The following is a 16006-nucleotide window of genomic DNA, read 5'->3' as shown; positions in this document are numbered from 1 at the left end:
GGCTGAATCATAGCTGAAAGAGCGTCAACTGAAGAAAGCAGTGGAGGAAAACTTGACAGCCCAAGTTTTGTACCCACTTGGAGAGGCAGAACAACCTGCTTGTGTGGAGAGAAGTTCCGGGTTGTGGTGGGAAGAGAAAAGCAACCCTCAGACTTGCTGGATGTGAGAAAGATGCGAAAATCAGTGGAAACTGCTATTTGCTGGTATTTTCCTGTCAAAAAGGGATATGTATGTTCAGCAACAACAGAACATACGATAATAGATAGGTGTAGTTTAAATATACTTTTCATACAAGAACTTGGGTTATAGTTGATCAATTCAATTTTTATCTCTTCTTATCCCCTGACCTTCTTTTGTAACACCTTGCAGCACATTTCATCTTGTTAAGACTGGTTTCAAACAAATGGAATAAAATGACTGCAGTTTACATTAACTGAGCAAGTAGTACAAGTTCAGGGTCCTTCTCCTTCATCTATCTCTAAAGGGATGGGAATCTATCTCACTTAAGGATCATCATTTTAGGTTGAAGATCTCCCACAGCCATAATCTTTACGTTCTTCTAAGCCCACATTTTCTAACTGCAGATTTCTGATATTACACGAAGAAGAATTTAATTATGGTATTGGATGTAAATTCCATACTTTCTCTAATAACTGTTTAGATTTGGGCTCATCATTTGGCTACCTCAAACAGAAGAGAGAAGATCTGGGCTGGTGAATGTAGTGTTACCATCTAACTTTAGAGAATGTTCAGGTCTGAAATTCTGTTTCAGGAAACTTTGCCAATGTACATCTTTACGGGATGTAATCAGATTGGGAATTTTGGATAAAGATGCAGAATGCGTAACTTCTTGTTAAGAATCTGTTAAACCTTATGGCTATTGATCCAATGAAGTTTTGTTTAAAATAGAACCATGCATAAAGGCAACAGTTATGTGCAAACAAAAAAAATTAGAGTTTTTCAAAACAATGAATCTGAAATGAATTTAAAAATATCCATCAACAAGTTGACATGATTTTCAGAGAAGTCTCCCATGTTCTCTAGCAGTTTATCCTTTCTCTACTCCCTGGAAGAGTGGCTGCAGACTGCATATATTTTATTTTTCAAAATGTGATGAGACCAAGAAGTTTAGAGGCAGAAGAGCTATTTAAAATAGCTTTCAAATTCAACACATTCCTATGCTTCATACAAAACAAAGAGTCCTTGGATCAGTAAGAGGGAGCTAAAACAGAAGAAAGGGATAGCTTATGTTTTTGCTGAAGAACTGAAGCTGAGCAATACTGTTCACTGTGTAATTTTTTAGTTTATCACATCTTCCTGTGTGTTGTCTGCCTTGATAGATAGCAGGATGACAGATGACATCTGCCTGCATCTGAACACAATGTTAAAACATGCAGATTTGCTCAGGAAGGATCCATTGTCCCAGTGATGTGCCAGCCCTAGGAAGCCTAAAAAAAAAAAAAAAAAAAAATCGGTGTTGAAACCAAGGCTTTTAAAGATATATATATATTTAAATTGAAGTAAATTATAGAAAACATACCTATGTAGCACAATTTATGTGTTTTTGGTAGGGTTTTTTATTTATTTATTTATTTATTTATTTTAGATTTAGCTGTCTTTCCTATATCCATTGTCTTAAGTTTTCCACAACTTCTTTTCATCTGAACCTCTGTTACCACTTTTATTTTCTTTTATCACTTTTCTATCCTGAACCACAGCAAATGTTTTGTTCTCTGTTTCTTGCACCCTGGCTTTACACGTTCTTACTGTTTCCTCACTGATTACTGTGACATATATACTTTCTGTCCTCTCTTTTGATTATGTCCTCAAATTAAAAAACAAAACAAAGCAAAAAACTTTTCAGTCATCAGAAATCTGTCCCCTCAATTAATCAGCTGTAGTATTATTGCTCTTGAAGGGTGATAGGACAGTTCATAGGAAATGATCTTTAGTGAGTAAATTCATCTTACAACATTCCAAGCTTCTCATAATCAAGATCTATGCCATCAAATGTATGAAATTAAATGGGTATATTTTCTACATGAAGTAAACTTTCTCTCTAATTGCCCATTTGGAGTCCTATGGTAGTAACGGAACTTTCATTATTGAATTATTATAGATGCCAGCCTCATAATGAAATGATTATCATGGACTAGATGGATCCAGATGAGGGAGGCAGACTAGACTAACCTCTTTTAGCCTTATTTTCTATGATCATACAACCGTTGCAAATCAGGTAGAACATTATTCAACCTAGAGAAGAACACAAAAGATTTCTACACAAACGTTTGATCCAGGTGCAAGATTTGCAGTATTACATACCTCATGACTTCACTGGAAAAAGACTCAAAGTATCGTATAGGTTGGAAAGGACCCCTAGAGGTCATCTATCCAACCTGCTGCTCAAAACATTTTACAAGAATTAAAATAAAATACCCTGTTGCTGTTTCCCTGGTTATCAAACTGAATATATATATATGTATATATATATATATATATATAAAAGCTAGGTAGTTACTTAATTTTTTAGATTAGTTCCTTATAGATAAGAGGCAAACATTAATTATGTCATCATTCTATTGGACCTGGGCACACTTCAAATAGATTGAGAAAACTTAATCTGATTGTGTGAGCATTCAAAGTTACAAATGAATACCAAAATTAAAACTGAACAGGTATTTATTACCTGATAGTATGTGTCAAAATGTTAGCCACTTTCTCCACCTTTCAATGGTTTGTGATCTGATTTTCATCTGCACAACTGCATTTATTATTCAAAAATACTTGTCAAATAGTTCATATAAACAATTCACTTATATTACCTTTTGTTGTACAGTTGATTTACATCACCTGGTATCTCTAATGCTCTTGACTGCGTGAATGAAAACCAAAGGTAAAAAAACAGTAAATGGGAAACAAAATGTAATGCCACATAGTACAGTCAATTAGCAAAGTTGGGAATTCTGAAACAAGACTGCAACACACAGCATTTGTTCAAATACCTAAGACTTCCAAAAAGCTCTTGAGCTAATCTTTGTAGAACTTATTTGCCATGCCTGAGGACAGAAATGTTTGTCTGTAACCTAATCTAAATCTCAGGACTGTAGCTGTTTAAATTGTCATGTTAGAGGTTTATTTTATTTTTTTTAATTCCACTTATAGGGTTGATTAAGGACAAGAACTACAGAGAAAAACAACAACAACAACAACAAACTACTTCTAATTTTCAGATAGATGTCCCAAAGAATTTTACAGTAAATCTTCCAAAAGCTTTGACTCAGAGCTGAGTGAAGACTCATGGATGTTGACTGAGTTGCTTTCATTTTTACAAAATAACCTGGTAACTTTACCTGTATATTATCATTAAAGCAAGAGTGCAGTATCACTGGATCTAAACTGATCTAAAATAATTCTAAAACTTTCCAGTTACCTAACCATTGTATTTTGTTTTTATTATGAAAAAAATATCTGTGTTTCGTGTTTGTTTAAAACTGAAAGGCTCCTGATTGAGCCATTAGAAGTCAGTAACAATTCGTAGTGAACTTGAGAAAAAATCTGTAGAGGTTTTGTTTTACAAATTCTTCAGAACATTAATTTCACATCCTGTTCTTTAAAATGTGTTCCCTTTTGTGGCGATAATTATTGAGGATGTGAGTGAATCAGAGTCTGAATCATTTAAGACCTCTACATCCATGAATAATGTTCACCAGTGAGTATTTCTAAGCTACATATTTATGCAGTAATTCAAACAATGAAGTCTTGTTGTGTTTCAAGAAAATAAACATTAAAGTAAACAGCTTGTTCTGTATTGAGATGATTAGAGGAGGTATTCAACAAAGACTAGACTTCTGTCAGTCCAGTTAAGAGTTTATTACTGAAAGCTGTTGCAATAACAGTGTTATTTCAGTAGATACAGGCTGTTCAAGTTTCCTGGGATTTAAAGGTGAATTCAGGTCATTCATTACTTTTGTTGGCACTGTAAGTCTGTAGCATTAGGAAGGAGTGGAAGGAGATAAGCATGCTGCAAATAGTACAGATAAAGATGGAAGAGATCATTTTAAACCCCCCTAATTCATCTTGTATGAAAATCTTGTTCTCCTCATGCCTTAATCACAAAAACAGGAAAGAATAATAAAAAAAAAATCATTTCCATACACACTGTGTATGCATCCTTATACATGCAGGACATTCTCTGAAATCCTCAAGTTTGTGTACTCTGTGACTTTCCAATAGGTTCTTCAAATTCTGGAGTTCAATATCGGCAGTGCAAACACCAGAGGAACTGGGGAACTTGAACAATAAACCACTTCTTGAAGTCTGTGCTGATATTTTTACTGTGAATACCTCCTAATTCAGATTTGACTTATGAAAGAAAATGTGTCGAAATTTGTTTCAGTGTAGTTTGTGTAGATCCTCAGCAACCTTGGATTGAGTATAGTTGGGCACCTTCCTTCTTCTTAGATGCCTTTTTATTTTCTCTATTCCTGAGGGACATGAAGGGGAAAAAAAGGACAGATCTTTGCCTTCAAGTCCTCCAAACTGCTAGTAGGATCTTTCTCTTTACCAATTGTTCTGTCTCTCAGATCACCTTTTTTTTTTTTTTTTTCCATGAAAAATGTTGAAAATTCATTTCCTGTGACATGGTGACTAGATGCATACTAATCTTGCTGGTTCACTGTGTTAACTGTTCCCTTTTGCTAATTTCTTTGCAGTTAGTCTGCTTCTAATTTTTGGATGAAAGCCGTTTATTTCTATTCCTCTGGTTAGCACTGATAGAGGCCTTATATGCCTATATAGAGGCCTATATATAGAGGCCTATACCTATATAGAGGTCTTATATACCTATATAGAGGCCTTAGATATCTAGGAAAGGCTTGGTGGATATCCGTCTTAGGTGTTTGTGGTGAGTGGAAGGCTACAGGACTCAACTCACTGAAAATTTCAAAGAGGGTGATTAAAGGTAAGTTTGTGTCTGGAGCAATGTTAGAATTACATATCTGTTTAGGGGTACCATTTAAGCATCCTCATATATACGGATGGTTAAATGTGAACCTTACGGGTAAGAGAACTAAGGTTTTTTTATATCAGAAAATCATGTTGTAGTTAGTTGCTGCTTTTCATTGTATGCAAATCAACTTGAACCTTGTAGATAATTTTTGATTGAGGGTTTTGAGATTTAGTACCTTGAGTACTAAAGTTTGACTCTGAAATCTTGGAATGGTCATTGTCCTAAGTATTCCCATATAAACACAGAAGCTCTAAACACCTTGCTTTTTTGGGGACCTGTATAGTGTTTTCATTATCAGATTGTGGTGGCTATTGATACACCTAGAAAATCCACTAATAAAAAGATGAAGCATCTGACACTGTCTAAGTAGAGATGAAATGGATGGATCCTTACAAAAAGAGTAAAACACAGAATTGAAATTTACTGAAATCCTTTCTGTTATGAACAGTTTTAAATGAGTATCCCTTCCAGAGTATAAAACAACAGTGCTCTTTTATTTGTAGGACCCTGTCTGAAAATTGTTTGAGATCTTAATTTTACCATTATGTCTCCTGTCTTCAGAATCTATCTTCCAAAGATAGATTCAAAACAAGACGATGAGATGAGATGAGATGAGATGAGATGAGATGAGATGAGATGAGATGAGATGAGATGAGATAAGATGAGATGAGGTGATGCAGCCAATCAGACCCTTGTAGTCATCAGGGGACACATTTTGAAAACAGCTTGGTTGCTCAACTTTTCTCTTTTCTACTCAGTGTGTACAGAGTCTGGCAGATGACACATTCACTCAACCCTGTGCTTACTATCAAACACCTTTCAACAAACACAAGCGAAAACACTCTACCATAGTAACACTAACTCCTACTTCCAGTGAAAAGCTATTGCAGTTACAGGGAGGGAAAGCATCAGCTGTGTGGGGAAACGTGTGCCCTCCTCTGAGCATATCTGCTGTCAGGATGGTTAGGTGTCTAGCATGAATGTTTGTGCAGACTGCATTTTGGCACAGCTGGGAGTCCTGCTGCCCGACGAGCCCGTCTGGCTGCGGAAAGCACAGGCTGACTGACACCCTCTAAGGCTGATGTAGAAACTTTGCTGTAAAACCTGATATAGTTTCTGACACTGATGGGTATGAATAGTGAGAAATGTCAGTTCAAGCTGAAAAGCTACTGGTGAAATAGCATCCACCAAACATATTCCCATGATACCATGGAAGACTTTAGCAGCCTTGATTTTCCTGACATGGAAACAGGTAGCTAAAGGTCTTGAAATAGCTTCAGTCATATTATTTTCAAACAGTTGCTGGAAAGGCTATAGCCTGATTTGCAGAGTGCATTTTCACTCCTAATGCAGAGAGGTGAAGGTTGTTTCTCTACTGTCAGATACATGGGGTAAAATACATATATATGCATGTATCAAGGCCTTTTAAAAGGTAAGTCTAAATACAAGCTTAGTAAGGTCTTTTGAGCAGGTTGCTCGAAACAGTGTCAAGTTGGGTTTTGAATATCTGCAAGGATGGAGACTCCACAGCCTCTCTGTGCAACCTCTTCCAGTTTGACCATTTCCACAGCAAAAAGTAACAATTCAATTTAGAGGGATGTCCTGGTTTTGGCTAGGATAGAGTTAGTTTTCTTCCTAGTAGCTGGTAGGGTGCCGTTTTGTACACATTATTATTGGTAGTACTATTATCATTGTTATTATTATTTTCCTTTCTTTTCTGTCCTAATAAACTGTCTTCATCTCAACCCACAGGCTTTCATTTTTTTCTGATTCTCTCCCCCATCCCAGAGAGGGGGGAAGGTGACTGAATGGCTGTGTGGTGCTTAGCTGCTGGCCAGGTTAAACCACAACAAGGAAATTTGAATTTGTGCCTCCCGTCTTGTCAATGGGCACCACAGAAAAGACTCTAGCCTCATCTTATTCATTTCCTCTCATCAGGTGTGTACATACATTGTAAGATACTCTTGAGCCTTCTCTTCTCCAGGCTGAACAGTCCCAGATCTCTCCCCATTCATCAGATACCCTAATCCCTTAATCATCGTTGTGGTCCTTCACTGGATTCTTGTGCAGGAGAGCACAAATCTATTCCCCATCCTCCAAATGTGCCTCATTGGGGCTGAGTAGAGTGGAAGGATCACCTCCATTAACCTTCTGGCAATGCTTTTCATAAGGCAGGGCCACTCCTCCTGATTTTGTACCATCTGCAAACTTGCTGCACTTTGTCTCATTGTCCAGGCTTTTAATGAAGATGTTACAAGTTTGCTGGTATTGACCCCAGAGACACTCCACTAGTCATTGGCCACCAGCTGTACTTTGTGCTGCAGGTTACAACCTCTTGAGCCTGGCAGGTTATTCGGTTTTCAATGCACCTCATTGTTTGCTTACATACTTTGTACTTCATTGGTTTATCAGTGAGGTTAGTATAGGACACATTGTGTTAAAACCCTTACTAAAGTCATGATAAACACCATTCACTGCCTTCTCCTCCACTGAGATGGTTGTCTCATCGTAGAAGGCTATCAGTTTGTTTAAGCATGATTTCACCTTTGTAAATCCATGCTGAATCTTCCCAGTCATTTTCTTGTTCTTCATATATTTGGAAATGGCTTCCAGAATTAGTTGCTCCATCAGTTTCCTAGGAATGAGGCGAGGCTGACTGGCCTGTAGTTCCTCAGATTCTACTTCCTGCCCTTGTAGGTAGGAGTGACAGTTGCTTTCTTCCAGTCCTCAAGAACCTTCCCTGATCACCTTGACCTTTCAAAGATAACTCAAAATGACATCAGCCAGATCCTTCAGCACCTGAGGGTGCGTTCAGTCAGGCCCCGTGCACCTATTGTGTATGTTTGGTTTGTTTAACTATTCCCTAACCTGATCCTTCCCACTAAATGTAAGTCTTCCTTGCTCCAGGCTTTTACACTGCTTTCAGGGGCCTGTGGTTCCAGAGGGCCTATCTTGCTGGTAAAGACTGAGACAAATAATGCATTGAGCACCTCAGCCTTTTCCATGTCCTTTGTCACCAGATCCCCTGTCCAATTCAGCAGTGGGCCAATGTTTTCTTTATTCTTCCTTTTTATGTTTTTGTACCTGCAGAAATGTTTTCTGTTGCCCTTCACATCCATCTCCAGATTCAACTCCCTGTGGCCTTTGGCTTTCCTAACCTCATCACATGCTCAGACAATGCTTCTGTACTTCTCCTGTGTGACCTGACCCTGCTTCTTTCTCTTTTATGCTTCCTTTTTAAGTCTGAATTTAATCAGGAGCTTTCTCTTGACTCATGGAGGCCTCTTGCCACTTTTGTTTGACTTTCTGAAGGTGGGAATGGATCATTCCTGATCTTGTAGGAGGTGGTCCCTGAAAATCAACAAGCTACCCTGGTAGCTATCCAGGACCTATCCAGGTCTGTATCTCATGTGATTCTTCCAAGTACTTTCCTGAAGGGGCCTGAATCTACTCTCTTGAGGTCCAGGGCTGGGAATCCTGCTATTGGCTTTGCTCCCTACTCCCAGGATCCTGAACACCACCATACCATGGTCACTGCAGCCAAAGCTGCCCTCAGCCTTCACATCCCTGTTGAACTCTTCCATGTTTTTAAGTATGAGGTGCAGCAGAGCACAAACTATTAGGGAATGTCCAAAGGAGGGCAACAAAGATGGTGAAGGATCTAGAAGGAAAGGCATATGAGGAGTGACTGAAGTCACTTGGTTGTTCAGCCTAGAGAAGAGGAGAGGAAAGGGAAGGGGAGGGGAGAGGAGGGGAGAGGGGAGGAGAGGGGAGGAGAGGGGAGGAGAGAGGAGGAGAGGAGAGGAGAGGAGAGGAGAGGAGAGGAGAGGAGAGGAGAGGAGAGGAGAGGAGAGGAGAGGAGAGGAGAGGAGAGGAGAGGAGAGGAGAGGAGAGGAGAGGAGAGGAGAGGAGAGGAGAGGAGAGGAGAGGAGAGGAGAGGAGAGGAGAGGAGAGGAGAGGAGAGGAGAGGAGAGGAGAGGAGAGGAGAGGAGAGGAGAGGAGAGGAGAGGAGAGGAGAGGAGAGGAGAGGAGAGGAGAGGAGAGGAGAGGAGAGGAGAGGAGAGGAACAATAAATTGGAGAGGAGAGGAGAGGAGAGGAGAGGAGAGGAGAGGAGAGGAGAGGAGAGGAGAGGAGAGGAGAGGAGAGGAGAGGAGAGGAGAGGAGAGGAGAGGAGAGGAGAGGAGAGGAGAGGAGAGGAGAGGAGAGGAGAGGAGAGGAGAGGAGAGGAGAGGAGAGGAGAGGAGAGGAGAGGAGAGGAGAGGAGAGGAGAGGAGAGGAGAGGAGAGGAACAATAAATTGGAGAGGAGAGGAGAGGAGAGGAGAGGAGAGGAGAGGAGAGGAGAGGAGAGGAACAATAAATTGGAGAGGAGAGGAGAGGAGAGGAGAGGAGAGGAGAGGAGAGGAGAGAGGACTGAGCCGAGTCCTCATGGTGGCCTACGGCTTCCTCGCGAGGGGAGCAGAGGGACAGGCGCTGATCTTTTCTCTCTTGTGACCAGTGATAGGACCCAAGGGAATGGCCTGAAGCTGCAACAGGGGAGGTTCAGTCTGGATATCAGGAAAAGGTTCTTCACTGTGTGAAGAGTGGTCAGGCACTGGAACAGGCTCCCCAGGAATGTGGTTTTGTCACCAAGCCTGCTAGAGTTCAAGAAGCATTTGGACAATGCTCTCAGACATATGGTCTCATTTTGGGGTGGTCCTTTCTGGAGCCAGCAGTTGGTCTCAGTGATGCTTGTGGGAGGGTCCCTTCCAACTGGGGATATTCTATGATTCTATAACAGCAAATCTCCTTGTTGTCTCCTTGATCACAGGAAGTTATAATTAATGCACTCCAGAAGCTCCTGGATTGCTTGTGCCCTGCTGTGTTGCTCTTCTAACAGATATTGGAGTGGTTAAACTGTCCCAGGATGACCAGGGCATGTGAACACATGGATTCTTCCTGGTGTATGAAGAAAGGAATATCCCATGCTCTCTAATGGCAAGGTTGCACCATCTCTCGTTTTTAGAAAACAAGTGGAATGAGAAGTTTGCAAAATGTCTTGGTTTCACGATAGTATTTATTTATTTATTTTCAAAAAATGCCATGCATGACCAACTTGATTTCTGAGCTAGAGAATTTCCTGTTCCAAGGAACACGACTTTGGAACAGATATGCAGAATTATTTCTGGCATATGTGGCTCAGATTCAGAACCAAGCCATCAGTGCTCTGAAGGTAATTCAGAATATTCTAGTCCATAAGGCCAAAGAGCAAAGTACCAAACTTATTATGCATTTCTGATGTTGAGTTTCTGTTTGACATCTCCTTTACTGGAATGTCTCTCCTGGACAGTATTCTACACCTCTGGTCAAACCCTGTTCCTTGCTATGCAAAAGGAGTTTATAGGATTTATAAGACTTAAGCTAAATCTACTGCATTTAGTTAGAGTTTTGTTTTTTATTACTATTTTTTATTTTCTTGGATGATTTATACACATTATACTAAATGTGACACTAGAGGGTATGGACTGTCTCATGTGTTGTACTGCCCTTTTCTTGGAGGAGTTCATAAAATTTCCTGAATCTGCAGGATTACATCTGCATTTCTGATGCTGACCACACCAGCCAAAGTTACTCACTCGGGCTAGAGTGGTTCAGTCACGGCACGTTTTCTAGATAGTATTCTCAGAAGATGATCTCATCCCTGTCATCTGTGGCTGGGTTTCACACCAATCTGCCTTGAATGTAGGTCTGAGGATACAAAACAAAGCCTAAACTCTCAGTATTACACCATGAAAGACCTTTTGGGGACTTCTTCATTTGTATTATATATATATATGTGTGTATATATATATATATATAAAATATTATTTCAATTGTTTTATGCTGTAATAGATTTTATGGCATACAGTACATCAGAATGTACTGTGACATTCTGATTTATTTTGCAGCAAGTTAAGTATGTTCATGAAGTTTGTTAGTAATTCTTAGGTGTGTCTATTTATTTTTATTTCATGGCTTATTTTAAAATAAACTGACTTCAGTGATTGTATGTAGATAATGTTTTTGGCAGAATTAACTTCACATTTTAGTAGTCTTTTTCTTAAGTTGCCCAAGTAGCAGGCTTAAACTCCCACAGAGTGTTATTAAAGTACGCCAGTAGTGTGACGGGCATTTTTCAAGACACAAATGTGAAAGAAGAGCCTGTTGTCGGTAGTGTATGATCAGACAGAAATTATTTCATTAATTCTGGAATAACTAAACTACAATGTTTGGATTTTGTGGCTTCTCTTTAGGTTCAATTACCTATGATTGAAACCCAGGCTTTATTTTCACTGTAGCTTAAAAACACATGCTAATAAACTACCAAGATGGTAGATTGTGTGTTCTTTAATATTTTTATTGGTGTACCCAGTGGGGTCACTTTTGAATAGTGTTACTTCTGAAGAGGTACTGATTTCTGTAGCCTGACTATGACTGCAATACTATATTTCGGCCACTAAGTGTCAGACACTGAATAATCTTTTGACACAGAGTTTTTTTCAGCTTTTTCACTTTTTTTTTACTTTTTTTTTTTTTTTCCTGCAGTACAGAGTTAAAAAGACAAGGTTATTTCAGATCTTCCTGGCCTTGGCTTAACCTGGAAAAGATCCCGTTTATTTAATAGATTAAATTCTGTTACTGAAAGAAAAGATACTTGAGCTTGCTGAAAGAAAAGCTTTGCTTTACAACACGTGCTACATGTTACGTGATTTACTGGTGGCACAGTGCAGATTAGTTGGTCACTTAAGAACAAGAGTTGCATTTCACTGATAAGAGGTTATGCAGGCAGTTCAAATCCCGCTTGTGGTATTGCTCTTCCATAATTCTTCCTCAAATGCAGAGTATAGACATGACACTAAACTATATCTCAGGATTATTCTGGGACTGTGAGATGAGGGAACCCTATGCTGTTTAGTGACTGTCAACATGCTAAGGGCCTGCATCTGTGCTGGAAATGCTTGTTGGGAGCTTTGTAAGCTTTCTTGGTGGAGATCTAATTTAAACAAGCAGTAACTTCTGTGTTACAATATTCTGGTTTCTTTTTTCCCTGCACTTTTAGCTACTGCAACCACACAGACAAAGCACTGAAATACAGACTAGACCTTACAGCACTGCTGGTTGCTAAGTTGAAGAAACCAGCATTATGATGTGTATCTGATGCAATGCTTAGTAACAAAGAGTTAAGTGTCATCTTGGTGTTAATATGAAAAGTCACAGTTGCGGCAGTCCCCACTGCAACCACTGAAGATGGAGCTGCTAGGAATACTCTTTAGGTGAGCCTCTCTAATACTTTTCATTGTAAGACTCTGGCTTTCAGCTGGTAATAGCCACTGAACTTTTTCACCTGGTCTTCCTCTCTCCAAGTGTCTATGTGGTAAACAGAGGGATCTGCCACATTGGATTTAAAAAAAAAAAAAAAAAAAAAAGGTAAAAAAGTAGAAAGGAAGAAGCTGGGAAAAATATATTTGTAAGTGCTGTTAGGGAGTGAAAAGCTGAGCTAGCCTGTAACAAAGAGATGACTGGCTAAGAGCAGAGGGAGAAGGTCGGGTGAAACAGGGCAAATATGAAGGGTATGGGTGGGAGAAACAACCGTTAGCTGTGCCCCTAAAGTGAATGTGAAAACCACACCTTTGTTTCAACTCATGTGGAGTGCTGTACAATGAAACTTACAGTAGGGAAATACCAAATTCAGCATTGCATGTGCAACCTTCACCCCGTCACTAATGAATGTGAAGACTCTAATAACAGCCACTTAATGGTTTGTCTATAAGATACCTGAGGAGTTGCTTGGACAAATTGGTGAGATCTCTATTTCTACTACAGAGATGTGATGCTGCATGAGTCATACATACAAATTTATCTTAGGTTTTGTCTGATGCATCATGTTGTATAATGTTAAATACTTTGGAAAATCACCTGAGGGACAATCAATTAAACAGGACCCTAATGCCCTTGTGCCTCAGCCTCCCTTCTGTGAAGTGTCCTTACCTTCATCTCTGGGGCATGCTGGTGAGACAAATTCATGGCTGTGAATCAGTTGTTGCAAAATGACTTCATCACATAAACTTCCAGGAGGTAATAAATAACATCATAGTCAATAAAAGACTGTGCCATGGCAGTACAAATAATGCTCAAACCATCTCTTGAGTGAAGATACATGGAAAAATTTAATAAGATTTTGCACATCAGCTTATTCTGCATGCTGAGTGAGCCTGGGATATGATGCTCTGGCCATGTCATAGTATATATTATCTTGGATTTTCTGTTTAAATTTTTTTAACACTATTTTTAATCTCATAGTCCGACTGTGAGAAGGTAGTTTCTTCCTTCCTAAGAATAGGCTGCTGATCAATTTACTGTCCAGTGAGGATGTGTTTTGGACAAAGCTCTCTTCTGTAGGGATCTCTCTTTCTTTAATCTTTTCCCCATCTGTCAAACATTAGATAAAGTCTATTCTACAAACACAGGCTTTCAATTTTAATTTGCTTTATGCAGCACTTTCATCACGTTTTAATCCATTGCAAATCTGATCACTTATAAAATTGCCCACTAAGGAACACTGCTTCCAAGAAGTATGAGTAAGATGCTACTATGAGGATCTAATAACAAAACCTAGAGTTTTCAACCAAGAAGGAATAGTCTAGGATGGCCTAGGAACATTGTGACAAATAGTAGAGCTTGAAGGCAATCTTGTGGGCTTACGAATTGTAGGGCCTCAAGCTAGCAGGAAAGAACAGAGAGAGACGCTACTGGACTGTGTCCATCTCCCTGAAGGGAAGAATTTTCATAGAGTCTGCCCCCCGTCTGGAGAGTCACTGGATTGCTTACTTTCATTAGGGTGATTTTATGATCTCCTGCTCTATTTGCATTTTGCATTTCAGTTTGCATTTTACCTTGGCAATCTCTGTAAAGGAGACTTGCTGGTTAGTGCAAGATGGAGTCCAAAATACACTACTAACCCATCTTCTGACTTGGTGGTGCTGTGGTTCATATGTCTCTGCTGGCTGCAACAGGTATAATGGAAAGGAGCTCAGTGGTCCATGGGTAGAGGAAAATTATGTAGATTTTTTTTCGGGTCAACTTCAATATCTGAAAATGAATTGCAATGCTTGATGGCACAGAATCAGGTCTGTTTTCAGCAGTGGGCTACAGAGCTACTAATGGAAAGCTTACATTTTGCTTGTGGTTGGGCTAAGCAGGACTCAGCATTACATGGATGCAGTTTGCTTTTGGTTCTGGTCTCTAACCTCTTGGACTGGACTGGCTCCACTGAGATCAAATCTCAAGATTTTGGTGCAGTCTGGAAAAGGTGATTCAGACCACTGTCCAGAGGGTGGCACACTTACACCGGTGGTGGGAAAAATCTCCTCCTGTGGCCACGGTATCCCTTAAACATCACATCTGGCTTGAAGTTCTGCTGCTCTCAGCAAGTTTGCCTGGGTCTGTGTGAGCCGAAATAGCTCTTTGGAGATTGGAGTGCAAATAGTTGAAGCAGTGAACGCAATAAGCTCTAATCAATTTAGTCAGGAGACTGCTGGTCTCCATGGACTATTTCTGAGAGATCTCAAAGGAGAACTTTAGAAGGCAGCTTTATTGCCCGGAGGCTTGACAGAAGTTAACGCCTCTTCTTGAAAAGCACAAGTAAAAAGAGGATGAAAATTGCTACATCTAAACCACGGATGAGTGGGTTTGGTGGAGGAATCACTAAAAACAAAAAACAAACAAACAAACAAAAAAACCCTTTACAAACCGTTATGCAAGAGGACAAGCCAAGAGAACTCCCTACTGGACTTAAAATAGCTGTGAAGATGTTTTTCCAGTCTTACAGTAACTCTGAAACCTATGATAATGATGTTAGGCTAATTATACTTTTTGCCTTGTAGCAAAAGGCAGAAACTGATACTTTGTACTATGGATTGCAGAAATGCTCGTTGTAATGACATGAATTATGCTTAATGAAGTTCAGACTGTAGTGAATCCACTAGGCATGGTTATCCCTGCATTACGGGTAGGTAACTGAGTAAAGGAGTGGAGAGGCTTCCTCTGAGCTGCACAGGTAGGCTGCTGGTAGTGCAGGGAAAGAAGGCAGGAAACCTGCCTTGCAATCCTCCCTGTCTTGGCAGAAGGCCTTACAGCTGTGATATCTGCATGTAAAAAAGACAGGAAGAGAAGGATAATGCATATGCTGTCTGACCTACTTGGGTGACTACCTCATGTGGGCATGCACAGTGACATCACTGAAACATGATGCAGAAGGGTACTTAATAGTGGTATGACTGAGTCCCAAGGTGATGCTGACTTTTTTTTAACTCCTTAACTCTTCACGGTGTAAATAAGATAAAGTTCCCAAACAAAAAGTCTTCAACACAGGAATAAAATGATTTGGCACTAAAACCCATGAAAATAAGATCTTAGAACAGTTTCAAGATTGGAAATCTTTCTGAGATCAGAAAACTTATAAAACTAGTTCAGGTTCTGGTTTGACTATTCAATATTTTATAATCAAAACTAAATCCGTTAACAGCCTCTCAAGCACCTCTGCTCATATTTAGCATCCCATACCATTTTTTTTCTCTTAGTAAGTTCTGCTGCAGGGGATGAGATACCACGTGGCAGGAAGCTGAGGGCAGATGTACCTTGTGGCTCACAAGTTTTTATAAACATCAAGTTCCTGTTTCCCAAGATTACCAAAATATAATTTCAATTTACAACATATTCTGTCAGTTCCCATTATAAAGCCCATGGCTGAGCAAAGACAATGTGCAAAAACACTGCAAAGCTGTTACGAGGCACAAGTAGCCTGATAGGATAGGACAAAAATGGTTTATTTTGTAGTCAGTTAATTTGAATGGAAAATATCTATTTGGGATTGAAATCTAATCAAGTGTTTGAGACAGTTCTGTTTGGAAAGGGCAGATGATTTTCACTTTGAATTGCTTCATTTCAAAATCTCTGCCAAATCATCTCGCTGGCAAGACAG

At 39.6% G+C, this 16006-nt stretch overlaps 2 long non-coding RNA genes across 4 annotated transcripts in view; one reads left to right on the top strand and one right to left on the bottom strand.

Annotated features, from left to right (window-relative positions):
• Nucleotides 1–785: 785 nt before the first annotated feature.
• Nucleotides 786–13934, bottom strand: LOC106039068 (uncharacterized). The gene is made up of 3 exons (XR_001209016.3): nucleotides 13015–13934; nucleotides 2823–2872; nucleotides 786–1448 (listed from the first exon to the last, which is right to left on the bottom strand). It is a non-coding gene; the product is annotated as an uncharacterized lncRNA (long non-coding RNA).
• Nucleotides 11807–16006, top strand: part of LOC106039067 (uncharacterized) — a 34770-nt gene continuing 30570 nt past the window's right edge. The window contains exon 1 of one of the 3 annotated variants that reach the window (XR_010829702.1): nucleotides 11807–12299. This is a non-coding gene — a long non-coding RNA (uncharacterized lncRNA). The remainder of the gene's footprint in view (nucleotides 12300–16006) is intronic. The other 2 variants (XR_010829704.1, XR_010829703.1) reach the window with 2 other exon arrangements.

Source organism: Anser cygnoides, chromosome 2, assembly GCF_040182565.1.
Source record: "Anser cygnoides isolate HZ-2024a breed goose chromosome 2, Taihu_goose_T2T_genome, whole genome shotgun sequence".
Lineage (NCBI taxonomy): Eukaryota > Metazoa > Chordata > Aves > Anseriformes > Anatidae > Anser > Anser cygnoides.
The sequence above is the reverse complement of the archived record's forward strand: the minus strand, read 5'-3'. Positions and strand labels throughout refer to the sequence as shown.